The 15,208-nt window shown below is 39.3% G+C and overlaps 1 long non-coding RNA gene across 1 annotated transcript in view; it reads right to left on the reverse strand.

Moving 5' to 3' along the window:
- Positions 1-5,159: 5,159 nt before the first annotated feature.
- Positions 5,160-15,208, reverse strand: part of LOC308643642 — a 78,997-nt gene continuing 68,948 nt past the window's right edge. Inside the window, exon 3 of the long non-coding RNA XR_014020764.1 lies at positions 5,160-5,990. This is a non-coding gene — a long non-coding RNA (uncharacterized lncRNA). The remainder of the gene's footprint in view (positions 5,991-15,208) is intronic.

The following is a 15,208-nucleotide window of genomic DNA, read 5'->3' on the forward strand; positions in this document are numbered from 1 at the left end:
CCTGCCCTGGGTCACAGAAACCATGGCAACTTTTTCCCCCCCTGGTTTTACCCTCCTGGCAACAAGCAAAATTATTTTGATTATGGTCCTTCCAGCTATGTGTATGTGGAAGACAACCTTTGAAACCAACCACAGCTCATTCTCTGTGTCCTCCTCCATCCTCATGACACTTTGGCTTAAACTGGCCATGCCACATGGATATGGCCTATTGAGGATCATCCAGGGATTCCTACCCCAGTGTTTTATAGAAAGGCAACAGCTGGGGGTGGGGAGATATCTCTCCCACTTGGCAGTGTTGGAATTAGACCTGAACCTTCTGACTCTTGACACAGGACATCACACTGCCTGGAGGTCACTGTTTCCAAGGATACTTTAAGATAGCTCTGGTGCTGTTGTGGCCCTTGTGGATATGCCCACCTTGCCTGCCCCTATCCCTCAATATCATCCATTCTCTTCACCTCCATACTTATTACCAAATTACCCTGTTAATAGTTCTTCCCAAAAGCCTCTTTTTTTCCTGCTGTTAAAAAACATCTGTTTGCCGGGCACAATGTACATGCCTGTAATCCCAGAAGCTTGGGAGACTGAGGCAGGAGAATTGAAAGTTCAGAGCCAGCCTCAGCAACTTAACAAGGCACTAAATGACTCAGCAAGATCCTGTCTTTAAAATATAAAAAAGAACAGGGGGTATGGCTCAGTGGTTGAGCCCCCTAGGTTCAATGCCAAGAACCAAAAAAAAAAAAAAAACCACATACATACCCGGTAGTTCACACATACGCGGGCAAAACCCACACCCCATGCTTTGTTTCCCCATATTCATGTAGAGTAGTGCTTTCTCTAGCATTTGATGCCATGTTGCTGTTTGGTCGCCCACTTATTACTAAAAGCCTTGCTGAGGGCTGGGTGATCAGACTGATATAGTCTGTTCTGCACTAACCTAGGTTCTGATGTGGATGATGGGAGGAGATGGAAGGATGGGAACATATCTTAAGTCAGGACCAATTTCTCCAGATAAGCTCTAAAATCCCACCCTCAATTGGGGTTCTTATCTAAAATCCATATTAAAAAAGAAAGAAAGAAAGAAAACCCCTGAGCTCAAATCTCTTCCCATAAGGATATATCAGAACACTGAAATCGGGTCCTATGGATGGTCTTTGCTTGAATTCCTGACATACTGGGTTTTTTTAACCTTAGAATTTCCTGAAATTCTCAAAATACTCATTGAAATATGAGGCATATGTTCTTTAGCATGAGCCAGTGAGAGAAATCTAAGGGCTGGACACTGCTGTCGGATAATATGATGCACAATAACCTCAGTAGCCATGTGTAGCTAGCCTGGTGAATTTGAAAAACAAATCTGAGAACATTTGGTGGCTTGATTAATTTGCTTTGCCTATTGGCCATCTGTTGTCTCCAGGCGCCTGGGATAGGAGACCTGCTCACTTGTGCTGACTTAGGCCAGCTGGAAACTCTCCTCTTATAAGTGAAGGGTGGGGTCTGCGAAAGAACAAAGGTTCCTGGCCCCTGCTCCTCCGATCCCACCATGTGGCTGGGAAATCGGGTTTTATACAAGCAGCTCCTCCCATATGCTTCAAAACTGCTTCTACGTCCTCTACCTCTGTCTCAAACTTGTGTATAATCACAGGTTCACCTGTTTTCTATCTTCTCATGCAGAACTTGGAGAAAAAAGAGGTTGCCTGGTGACAATTAGGCAACTGTTTCTTTGAAGCCAAATTATAGAACATCACATTTGAATTTTGTCCTTTTTTTAATGTCATTTTGTTCTTTTCATAGCAAAGCTTTTCATCAAATGCCTTTATACAAACTTGGTGTGCTGAGTTCTGCTTTGCTTTCTGAACTAGGTAATGAAAGTATCACTCATCTTTGCCCTTTTCATGCTCTCCCAACCCACATACTTAATTTGCCTCTTTCAATCCTCAACAGAAACAAAATGAGAGCTTTGTATGTGAGGAACAGTGAACTAGATGGTAAGGATTCAGAAGGGAAAGCATAGTCCTGGGTCCTCAAGCAGCTTACATGCATAAGTAAATAAAACTATGCTAAAATATGAGATTTACATAGATATGTGTGGCAAAGATTTGCATAAGTCCATGGAACTGATGCCACTCTTTTTCCATGGCAACAGTTTTACTTGAGCATATCACCAGCTTCTACCCCAAACATGTTCCTAGCATCTTTACCACCATGTGTTCCTTCCTTAGCAACTAAGTGTGGTCATGTGACTCAATTCTCTCCATCAGGAATACAAGTTAAAGGTGATGTGTATTGCTTCCAAGTCCAGGCCTTAAAACATGTGCTCTACCACTTTCTTACCTCTTCTCATGAGCTAGAACATGACACATCTGCAGAGTAGCCTCAACCATGGAGAAGGACAGAGTCCTATGAAATAGAGAGAAACAAGACAGACAGAAGAAGTCCTGAATGACTGCAAGAACAAATGGGCCACCAACCCATTCTGGACTGTTTGAGAATGAGAATAAAGTTCTTTATTCCTTACCCCTATGATTGCCAGACCTATTTGTTACAGCAGCTCAGCTTTTATTCTAATTAGCACAGCACTGTGTTCTACATTTGTAAGACTGGAGCACTGTCTGAAATGAAGGTAAATGATATTTATCTGAGATCACACACAAATAATCCCCATGGACCCTTGACTCATATTCACCAAACACTAATATTTTTCTATATTTCTTTGGGAGGGGGAGGATGTACTAGGGAATGAACTCGGGGGCATTCGGCCATTGAGCCACATCCCCAGCCCTATTTTATAATTTATTTAGAGACAGGGTCCCATTGAGTTGCTTAGAACCTTGCTTTTGCTAAGGCTGGCTTTGAACTCTCGATCCTTCTGCCTCAGCCTCCTGAGCCACTGGGATTAAAGGCATGGGCCACCATACTCAGTCCCATATTTCTTAATTATCTGTCTATATATAAATATGTGTGTGTGCATTTCCCCTTGGACTATTTTTGAGAAAGTTACAGACATAAATACTTGAGTGTATATTTCTATCTAAAATGACACTCTTACAAAACCCTGGTAGTTATTAAATTCTACGAAAAATAACATTGATAACCAGCTATTATGTAATTTACAGGCCTTATTTAACTTTTCAACAGTTATCCTAATACTATCTTTTATAGCAAAAGAAAGAAAAGTTTGCATTACTCAAGAATTCAAGATCATCTGTCTCCTTTTCTTCAGGTTTGTCTTATTTCCTCAAGATTCAATTTATTTATTTTTGCTGAAATCTCACAGAAGTAATGTGTTCTTATCACATTATATTTGATAGCAAACAATTCCATTTGTGCCATTACTAGTGATATTAACTTTGATTACTTGGTTAAGGTGCAAGATTTCCTTTTGCACTTTTTTCCCCCTGTGTAATAAAAGTGTTTTGTAAATAGAAAATGAAAAGAGAAAAGAGTTACTACTTCTAAGCAATTTTTAAATCCTTCAGGACAAATTCCATTAGCTTCAAGGTTTGAGAATTATCCCCTGCGTCTGAAGCTCTGTCCTTGGTATCATTGTATTTTTTTTTCCCTTGAATGGTATCACATGTTTGAAGGTGAGTATTTTTATTAGCCGGCCTCCTGTCTGTAGAATTATGGGAATCCTAAAACTTTTTTTTTTACCTCATTCTACTTCTGTCCTTTTCAGTCCAGTCTGGAAGTGCTTGTGATCACACACAATTACCAAAACCCTTTTGATTCTCTTATGTGTGTCATAGAGATTAATGACAAAAAGGTCATTCTCAGATGTTTCCAAGATTACCCCTTCTCTATTCCTGGCTTCTGTTTAGAAATGACTTATGGACAATTTAAGCCATCTAATCTCATCAAAGAACTCTAATTAAATAATAATTAAAATATCTGGCCTTTTGATCCTTCTAAAGTACTGACAAAAAAATTATCCAGCCACACCCTTGGCATTGTCTCCAGGGCACTCTTTCTTGATAACTGATCTCCTAATTTTAGTGTCTTTTGCAGTGAAAATTGGCTGAGAATTTCCCAAATCACTGGGTCCTGATTTATTTTTCTTAATACTTTTTCCTTCCATCCATTTCCTTTCATATATTCTTAGAAGCAGCAAAAAGAAAAAAATCTAGCATTTTCACCTTTTTTGCTTTCATCACTAAGCAAGCAAGAATCGCCTTCTTCCAGTTGCCAGTTACATGTTCCTCGTTTCCTCTCTGCTCTTCTCAGAGGTGCTTTTAGCATCCATTTTTTTTTTTTTTAACCAACAGTCTGTTTGACATTCAGGTATTTTCTAAAATAATAGTTTTTATTTACCATGCTTCTCAATTCCTTCTGAGCCATCATAGGCAGAATATTCATATAAAATTTATTTAGTCTTCCCAAGGCTCTCTAGGCTTAATCTATCATGTTTCACAAAATTCTTCTAGCCTCTACTTACCTCCCATTCCAAAGCCACATTCACATTTTGGTGCATTTGTTACATCACAACCCCACTTTTGTGTAGTACTGTGATAGGAAACTAATAGACATTACAGTACTATTACTGCTGTAATAAATTGTCGCAAACTTAGCATCTTAAAGCAACACAAACTTTTATCGTATAAGGGCCTACATCTAAAATGGGTCAAAAGGGTCTTCAGGAGTGTCCTGTTTTGGGAAGCTGTCATGTCTTCTTCCAGCTCCTAGAGGCCTCCTATATTCCTTGGCTTATGATCTCTTCCTCAATCCTCAGATTATTTTCTCTCCTCTCTGAATTCGGCTTCTATCCTTACACCTGTGCTCTCATTTCTGACTTTCCTACCTTCCTCTTATAAGGACCCTACAATTACATTGGGCATAACCAGCTAATCCAGGAACACCTCCCACATCAATATCCTTAATTTAACCACATCTTCAAAGCAATTTTTACTATGTAAAATAACATTCACAGGTTCTGAGGACTAGGATGTGGACATTTTGAGGTGGCCATTATTCCTTTTACCACCCAGCATGTGTTCTAAAGTCAGTCTGTGTCGTGTGGGGGCTCTGACTCAGAAAACAGATCTGGGGTTTGGCAGGTGAAAGAAGATACAAAATGCAGCTAGATAGCAGACATGCTTTATTCAGTGGTGGCCACAGCAACTAGCCAGCCCCCAGCCAGTTCCATTTTGGTCCTCCTTTAGCCTATTTCCATAGGCCTTTTTTATATGCAAGCCAAACAAAGAAAGCACACTGCCAACAGGTTACATAGAGAGGTCTGTGCTCATAAGTTAATGTTTACGACCTTGAGTCTATAAGCTGAATCAGTGTTTCTGACCTTGACTAACCATAACAGCCAGTTCCCAGCCCTGACAACACCTTAAATATATAACAAAGGTTCCCTTACCGAGACTTCTGGCAGGCTAACTACAGCCATTTTGAGGCCTGCCCCAACAGTCTCATCCATAATGATGAGTCTCATCCCAAAAGTGGTTAAAAGGGCTGGGGTTGTGGCTCAGCACTAGAGTGCTTGCCTAGCACATGTGAGGTGCTGGGTTCAATCCTTAGCATCACATAATAATAAATAAAATAAAGGTATTGTGTCCAACTGCAACTAAAAAAAATTTTTAAGGGTTAAAATAATTCATTAATCCTTGGTGTCATTATCAATTATTATAGAGGACAATCAGTGGGTCAAAAAGCAGCTCCCATCCTTATTGGTAAGACATTGGATATCCATTCTCTTCCACATACAAACATAACCTGAAAGGGTCCCAGTTACTCCAGTTTAAGACTTGTTAAACTTGATTTGGATCACAATTATGAGTTTACTTTAAAAATAAATCCATGTCACTGAGTATTACAGCCTCAGTCTCTATTCACTGTTCACCTAGTGCTGCTCAGGCATCAGGAGAAGCATATGGTTTTGCACCATTCAGATTGAAATAATGTTGTGCTGGGCTGTGTGTTGGTCAACACTGATGGCATCAGAAACTGCAGAATCATTCAGGACCAATTGGGCTGATCTGGATTTTCTGTTAAGGAAAAGAAATACATATTATGTTCATGAATTGTCACAGTAGAATCCTAATCAAAAAAAAAAAAAAAAGTATGTCCAGATCACCTTCCAGGAATGGCAAGAAAAATAAAAACTTTCTTGACAACCATGTTGAGTGATCAGACTGCCTTACTAAAATGTGTAAACCAGGAAAAGGTAAGAGACAGAGCTTCAGAAACCCTTCTGACCTGATTTTTGAGACTCCCATCCCAGCACTCAGCAATACTGCAGATGGTAAGGAACATTGAATGTCCTTTAAATTCTTTGACTATGAGCCCATTGTTGGATGGTCTTTGCAAATGATGCAGAACGTCTAACACATGACACAATTTCATTTTAAGGGCCACAGTAGTGGGACTGGAGTTGGCTGATTGGATGGAATTGTAATACCATAACCCAAAAGAAATATCAAAGCCATGAAGCAACAATGGGAGTCTCAAAAGGGACTCAAAGCTGTGACAGTCAATTTGCCAGGAACAGACAGGGGTAATGTCCCATGCAATGTGACCTACTTCACCACAGAACAAACAGACCAAATCTTGGCAGAACTGTGACTCCTGTGCAGTATATGGTATGCAGTCTGCATTAGAAACACAGTTCTTTACTGTGCCCAGTCTGTGATGCTGAATATGTTACCCCTTTGATGAGGTACCAAAACCAAGTGACAGTGACAGCAATCTGAGCCACTGAAGGCTCCATGAGAAGCTCAGTGCTAGTTGGTCTGATTAGAGAACAGGCCATTATGGCTGGCACAGACACAAATGACCCAGACGGTCTGATTGGCAGATACAATTTATTTGCATGGTTTATGGCCCCAGAGAGGGGTGCCTTTAATCTGCCAGTCTTAGACGTCTAAATGGAAAATCAAGGGGCTAGGCCATTAGTAACAGGCCAAAAGTCAGAAGTCTTGAGAATATTGTCATAGACAAGGGTTTTGGCCTTCACCCTTTATGCTGCCTGTCCATGGTCATGCAAATTTTTCATTGCAGTTGGATGGTTGCTGCCACCTGGTGGACACAATCAGCTGTCGCCTTAGCCTATCCATCCCCAAACTAGGCCGTGTTAGAGATGAACCCAAGATCCCCTAAGTCAGCAGCTGTTTCAGGTAGTGGAGTGAAGGATATTTTCTCCCCCAAAGAGATCACTGTCACTTTTTCGTGTAGAACTTAGTGGCATCTGAGATGCCACTACAGTTGCTCTTTTCCATTTGACAAGAGAGGCTGTTTAAACCTTCCCACCTTATTTTGTCAATCCAAGTTAATCTGTCCCAAAATAAGAGTATCCAGCCTGAGAGTCAGAGGCTCCCATTGCCAAGACTCAGTTTCAATATGAGCTTAGTAGCATGCTAATAGCTGCCTTTAAGGAACTTGGCTACATCAGAAAAGTAGAGCCATCATAATGAAACTTGTCTTCTCCTAGACTCTGGGTGGTCATTATCACCTAAACATATGCTAAGATTTCCATTCTTCACTCTGAGTATTTTTTTTTCTGTTTGACCTACTGGACAGAAAAAAATCGCTCTGACATGTATGGGCATTCATAGCACAAGTCTGTAGAACACTGTAACCCATAACACACTCGGCAGTGCAATCCAAAACAGCACATTGGATTGGGCCAGAAGCCTCACCAGGTAAGCCACATTAGCTTCCCACCCCCATTCCCAGCAGTGTCCAAATCCCTTGAATTCAAGCACCAAGGAATCTAATCTGAGTGTATATCAGGGTTTGTGGCAACAGTCTGTGCTCTACTGGCTGAGAGGACAGAGGTTAAATGCTAGCAAGACAGACCACACTACAGTGGGCTGGTAGGGGGGCCAAAGGAAATGTAGCCCTGAGCCTTTTTCAGACTGAGCACCAGTACTACTTCCTCCTTTATATGCTCCTGATGTCCAGTAGAGACCAGGGACTAGGGACACTTTTTTCCCTGCCTCTGTATACACCATAGCTATAGTTCCACCATGCTCTTCTGAGGGCCCTTGGAGACAGCTGTGCATAGCACTCCATTCTCTCAAAGACCTAGTCCAGCTATGCAAGGGCCAAGTGCATGAATGCAGAGCCTCTGCACTGGTAGGCCAGGCTTTTTGCTTACTTTTCCTTGTTTTCAGTTTATCTACACCAATGTTTTTGGTTGATGAAAACTCTATATTATAAAGTAGCAAAGTCTTCATCACTAATACAAATTGCTTGACTTTGTGCACTCATGGCTCAGCAGATGTAGACACATGTCTTGCAGCGGGAGCTATGGAGCTTGCTTGCCCACCGTCCTGATAACATTCCCTCCTCTGCCCACCAAGCAAAGAAAAAGACGCAATCAAGCACCATATTGCTGCTTTGTTTAGTTTGACTTTTTGCAGCTTAGCCTCTGGGCATTAATTTAAGTCAATTATTAACAGATAGGAAAGTGAGAAACCCTCCCCCCTCCCACTACCTTCTATACTCATAACCCTCCCCCACCCCCAGCCACTACTTGGGCAAGAATATTAGCTACCAGATTCCAGGGAGTTTTCTCACCTCTTGGAATCTGATTTATGGAACTCTTTCCCTTCTTCTTCCAGAAAGCCATGTCTCCATGATCATGACATCCTTGCTACCCAAACTGTCACAGCTGCAATTTGAGGTTTATCCTACCTTTATAATCTATTGGGTTAGTCCATTACTGTTTAATGGATGGTTGCTGAAGACAGAGTTGATCACTCACAGCATAACAAGTATATAGCATATGCAGTATTTTAGTCGGCTTTTTTGCTGCTGTGACTCAAAGACCTGACAAGAAAAATTTTAGAGGAGGAAAAGTTTGAGGGCTCAGAGTTTCAGAGGTCTCATTCCCTAGACAGCAAGCTCCATTCCTCAGGGCTCAAGATAAGGCAAAACATCATGGCAGAAGAGTGTGGCAGAGGGAAGCAGCTCACATGATGAACAGGAAGCAAAGAGATCTCCACTCACCAGATACAAAATATATACCCCAAAGGCACAAGCCCCAATATCCACCTCCTCCAGCCATACCCTACCCACCTTCAGTTACCACTCGGTTAATTCCCATTAGGGGATTAATTCACTGATTGGGTTAAGGCTCTCATAAGCCCATCATTTCACCACTGAATGTTCCTGCATTGTCTCTCACAGTGTCTTTTGGTGAACACCTAATATCTAACCCATAACATGAAGCATGTTGCTTGGTAGAAGAAAAACACAACTTCAAGAATCCACCACTTTTATAGTGAGCAGTAAACAAGACTGCTCTTTGACCCAGAGGGAGTCATGATCTCAAAGTGCTCACTGAAAATAAAGCCCTGAGAAATATCCTGGGCAAAGAGAGGTCAGGACACATTCTTGACATACCCAGCACCACACATAAAAGCATAAGAGATCTATGAAGGAGTTTCTCCTAATAATAACCAGCCCTCTGGGAGGGGGGAAATAATTTTAAAAGGTCTACATGGTAGCATTTTCCAAATTCCTGGTTTAAAAAATCTCACCATGGCTGACTTCAAGTTATTACTGTAATATCACTCAGAGTTGGGGAAAAACTAAACATGCGCTAAACTTGACCAGCCATTAATAACTCTTGCTTGAATCAATATTATTATGATTGTTGCCATTGACTTTTGAATGCATATCTGAATCCTTTGTTTATATTATTACAAATGCTAAGCCAGTTTTCAAAATGTACCTCTGCATATCTTTCCAAGCACATATTATCATCTTTTTGTAGTTTGCTTCCTTGTAAATACAAGAACATTCCTTCTCTGAGGATCCTAAAGCAATTCTGAAGTTTGGAGGGGAAATCTGGGTTATAGTCACAGATAAAAGAGAACTCAGAAAAGTAAAATGTTAAGAACCAGGATGTGACAAATAAACCACTAGCTCGTAGTCAATCTCCCTCTTTTCTTTCTTTCTGCATCTTTAGTAAATGATTAAACCAGTGTTTGTAAATTTCTGAGTCTATGGTTATTTTCCACATTATCTGGGTTTTGATTTTCTTAACAGTATTTATCAATCTCTTAAATTTCCTGCATTTTGTTTATAGTTTTTGTGGTTTTTTAACTCATCCATTAACTTTTTTCATTGTCTTTTAAATGAAAAATAAAAAAGAATCCTATCTTGTTTACCACTTTATCCCTAACACCCAGATTAGTGCCTAGCATGTGAAAGATACCCAGTAAAAATAGTATAAATAAATGAACTTTGATTCCTGATTTAGTACAATTCCACCTCATTATGTTGCCTTAGCATTCAGATGCTTTTTAGACGGTGAGCATGGCAGATGGCAATCAAGGTGGCAAATAGAAGCTTTAAAGTTGCCTTCTTAGAATTAAAACTCAATTGAGTTTCAAGACAGCTTATATCCCAGTGCTGCTACTCATACTATGTGAAATCAAACAAATCACTAAACTATTCCATGCCTCAGTCTCTCCCAATTAAAATTCTTAAGGATCTCTGAAAGAAGGGCTTCAGTTTTCATTGTCTTCTTTGGGAACATGTAGCACTAGGTATACACCAAGCACAGTTTCTGTCACATTCTGATGACATCCTTCTTTCTCGAGGGTCACAGGGGAGTAGAGATTAATATCTGTAGTTTTGTGTTCCTGTCACCCATTAGAGGTATTCCGAAATTCTGAAGATTCTTGGAAGGCAATTTCTCATCTCCTCTTTCATGAGGATTTAAACTATTACTCTGATAAGTTTCCTAAACTCCATTTTCCCTACAAAATGGGGATAATAACACCCACATTACAGAGATTTGATTACAATTAAGTTATACAAACTTACATGAGTGGTTCTCAAAGTGGAATCACCGGACCAGAAATCCTGGTATCCCTGCCAGCTGGTAAGCAGTGCAAATTCTATTGCAGCAGAGATTCTGAAGTTGCCACCCCAACCCTGCCCAATCCCAAATGTGATGGGGACCAAAGTTTGAGAACCACTGACAGATAAAATCATCTGATGCTTGGTTGGCCTTCAAAAGTTTTTCATTTTTTTTCACTCACATGCATTAGTCACCCAAACCAATCCTCCCAGCTAAGCTGCAGAATTACCTATCCTCATCCCATTTGGCAGATGTGAACAATAGGTGGGAGGCAGAGGCAGATTCTCTGTGAATGCTGGCTCTGACAGTTGTTGCTCTTCTCCACCATTGTCACAACATGTCTCAATGTTACCTCCATATTTATATTTTTATTATCTTTTCAATTGTCAGAGTTGGATCAATAGACCATTTTATGTGTAATATGTGAAACTAGCTGGTTGCCTACAAGGCTGAATTCTAAGAAGGCCAGTAATGCTGGGGGTTAGCAGCTTCAGAGTCATTCAGTCCTGGGCTAACATTAAGCAGATAGCATTGGATGAATTAGTCTTTGTGAAGCCTGACTTTTCAAGTGAAAAATGAAGTTAACAAGAATAAAATCTTCTTCTGATATTGTCTCCTATAGGCCAGGTGCCCTGTTAGGTATTCTATATTTGGTACACAGGGCAGGTCTTGGACTTTTTATAACCCTTTTATGGGAACTAGCCAGGATCCCACAAGAACTCCATTAGTTCCTCCCAAGGGTAGAAAATCCAGTGACCTAGCACTAAGCTCCACCTATTAAAGTTTCCACCATCTTCCCAAATCACCAAATTGGGGACCAACTGTCCAATACATAAACTCTTGAGGTAAACGATCAAATCATATTCAAACCACAGCAGTATACAATGAGTAATTAAAGCCAAAACAATGATCTTTTTTTCTTTAAGCATATTTAAATACTTCTAATGTTTTCAAAATTATTTTGTGACATCCAGAACACATCATGTCTTTTTCATTATAATTAAATAATAGCATAGACATTGGGAGGAAAACGGGATTTAGTTAATAACTAGATTTCAACACAATATGTCAGAGTGCCTCAGATCCATTAAGTACACAATATCAGTTGGAAAATAGGGTTAATTTTGCTGCAGCTTTAAAGAAAGTGGAAATAATTTCTAAATGGTAGTGTGTCTATACCTTGATGGTAGGAGATTCTTAGTTCATACTTAATTGAAAAGGCAAGTCACTGTTGAATTTTGAAAATCCTGTAAGAGTTTTTAAAGTAATTTAATGTAGCATTTTATGGTTGCTTTTGTAGTTTCAAATTCGCGATGGATATCTGGGGATGTATGTGCCTTCAGATCCCTTAGATTTAATCAGACTTCTCACTTGCTTGCTTGCATAATGGTTTATGGTACCTTTGATGATTTGCAGCCAACCTAGCACTTTTAATAATTTACTGTAAAAGCATTTAATTTTTAATGGACAAGAATGGGTTAGAGGTAAGTTCTGCGTTATAAGTGCTCTCCTGAAGAGTGGGAAAAAGAAACAGTATATTTAAATTCCAAACATTATTGAAAAGCCTGCGCCTTTTATTACCCAAATCAAATGCATAATTGAAAAACATACCTAACCCAAAATTATGGTTCATGCTTTATTTAATCATAAGATAGCATCGTGAATGCCAAGCTATCATGAGAACATTTTTTTTTAATTCTCATTTTTTCCTTATCTTTCATGCTGTTTTCAATCTTCTGTCTGACTAGAAAAAGAACATACCTTTTCTTTCTTTTTTTTAACTAAGAAAAGCCCAATGAAAGAATGGTTTGTAATGTCTGGTCCATAAAAGAATTATTTTATATTCATTTTCCTTCAAAGGTTTTCTAAGATCTCCATATAATGTGCATACCTAGGAATGATTTCACAAGCAGTCTTAAAAATATCAGTTTCCATGTGGAAAGAAAAATGGGAAGATGCCAGGATAAATATTTTTTTTAAGACTTGATGGAGGACAAAACATATCTTGCCTTCAGAGGCACATAAAACAAAAAATGTTGCAATCACTAAATAATCCCTTTCTCAGATATACCATGTGTAAAAATAAGAATGGCTTCACAGATGATTCCCCAGAAAGTAGTTCTAACAATCTGCGGCTCTGGAAACTCTTCTACTTGTCTAACATTCCACAGCTGACTGTCCCCAAGCTTACCCTGAAATGGGCTACAGGGAAAACTCTGATGGTCAAGACTTCAAGTCTGTGAGCTCTGTTTCTGGAACACCTTTGGAATTCAGACGTCAGAGCAGTTGTTTGAGAATGTGAAACTCATTCTCTTTGTTTTGGCTTTCGAATAGTGTTAAGTCTAAACCCTGTTCCAGAGGATTGGCTCCCAGGAACTCTTAGGCACTTAGCCAAGGAGTTTGTGCCCTGTCAAAATTACCCCATCTAAAGATGAAAGTTTGAGGCTCCAAGTGCACTTCCAGGCTTGGTTTCCTGGAATGAACCTGTAGGTGCAAGATTCAGCTGGTTAACAAGGACTCTACCGACTGTCATGGTCTTCTGGCTTTCTGGTAGGAGTTATCTGTAACAATTCTTTTCTCTGTTAACCAGATTTTCATCTCTACCCCAGCTAATGAACAGAAACTTCCAAGTCTAGTCAATTTTCCCTCAGATTTGAGGAAGCAGGAATTGCTCAAGAGCACCTGGGTTGGGTGACCTACCTTTACCAATTGCAGTCACATATATTTTTCTTTCCTGCAGGTCTCTTCTTTATCTCATAATACCAGTACAAACTTTGGGAAGCAGACATCCCACCAATATTTGCATGAAGAAATTATAAGCTAGATAAGTTGCCCAAGGTTATACAGAGGATGGAAACTAGAAATGTAAACTCCCTGATTTTTAAATCAAGGGCTTTTCCCATTATATCATCTGGTCTCACTCTCTTCATCTGTCCCTTTCTTCCTCTCCTCTTCCCCTCCCCAGCTACTTTCCATTTAGGGGGTTTGTTTTTGTTCATTTGATTGTTTTAGACCTTCCCACGGTGCCAGGGGTAACCATGAGCCGTACTAAAAAGAATTAGATGGGGGGAGCAGGTGTTCCTGTCCCCAAGTGAATAAATCTTTCTGGCTTAACCCTTTTTGTCAATCCTCCTCTTCCAATCAGGGGTCCTACCTCAAAAAAAGAGTTGGCTTTGCCCTGCCTGACTTGCCAACCTAGTCTTCAAAACAGAAACATAATTAAATTTCTTGAGCATACTAATTTCTCTTAATGTTCTATACCAGGCTGTGAGTTTGTGAACCATCTTCAACAGAACAGGAAAATGCAAAAAAGATGTTATAAATGTAGCTTTCTAGCCAAGCCTCCTTAGTCTTGCTTAGGAATGCTTACATTACCTCAAGGTTATGGCAACCAAACACAAAGTGATACACCAGTGTTAACATTGGTATTACAGACAGGGAGGGAGACAGCTATCTTTATACAGTACATCTTTAAAAATATTTTTTAAATGAAGGAAAAGAGGGAGGGAAGGAGGAAAGAAAATGGTGAGAAAAATATGCTCAAAGTTTGATAAATATTAAACTAAAACCTGGAATCTACCAGGAAAAAGCTTTAAAAATTAAAAAGGCTAAAAGCATAACAGAGTCAGACCTTTTAATTCTGGAAGTTTGTAATGCTATGTTCTAATGAAACATAAAAAGGTCCATAAATTTCAGGTTCTTCTATAACAGTTAAGAAACAAGATAAATTCTGAATTATGGACTGATAGTATAGATAAGAAAAATGTTTCTGTTATAAAACATTCCAGTTCCCATTCATATGTACCATTCATGTCTATACAAGGGGAAAATAGTCTGAATAACAATCTTGAATTTTTTCACAGAATAACCGATTAAACATTTCACATCAGAGTTGATCTCAATTCAATCAACTGTATGGAAATTAGTCAGATAACATAAAAAGTACTTAACTCAAAAGGGTTCATTCATTTATCACACATAAATACACCAGAAAGATAATTTTTCTGCCAAAGCCCCCAAACTCTACTTATTGACTTACTCGTTCATTCCACAGGTATTTGTTGATTTTTTTCAACAAGATGGGCACTGGCAATTTAAAAAAAAAAAAAAAAAAAAAAGCACACCCTTTAAAAGAAAGGAGATTGAACATGAGAAGTGGAAAAGAAAAATAATCCAGCTCATGATCTGAACATTAACAAAGATTTGCCAAAAGGAAAAAAAAATCCTATGGGGGTAGGAGATAAGAGGAGTATTCATTCTAGGGCAAGTGGAACAATTTTCAAAGAGAAAGTAATATCTGAGCCAGGACTTCAAATGTGAATAGGGGTTCACTATACAGTTTCTAATGAAAATCAAACCCCAAAACTAAAAAAGGAAGAGGCAAGTTTA

This window comes from Spermophilus citellus (assembly GCF_964194105.1).
Source record: "Spermophilus citellus genome assembly, chromosome: 3".
Lineage (NCBI taxonomy): Eukaryota > Metazoa > Chordata > Mammalia > Rodentia > Sciuridae > Spermophilus > Spermophilus citellus.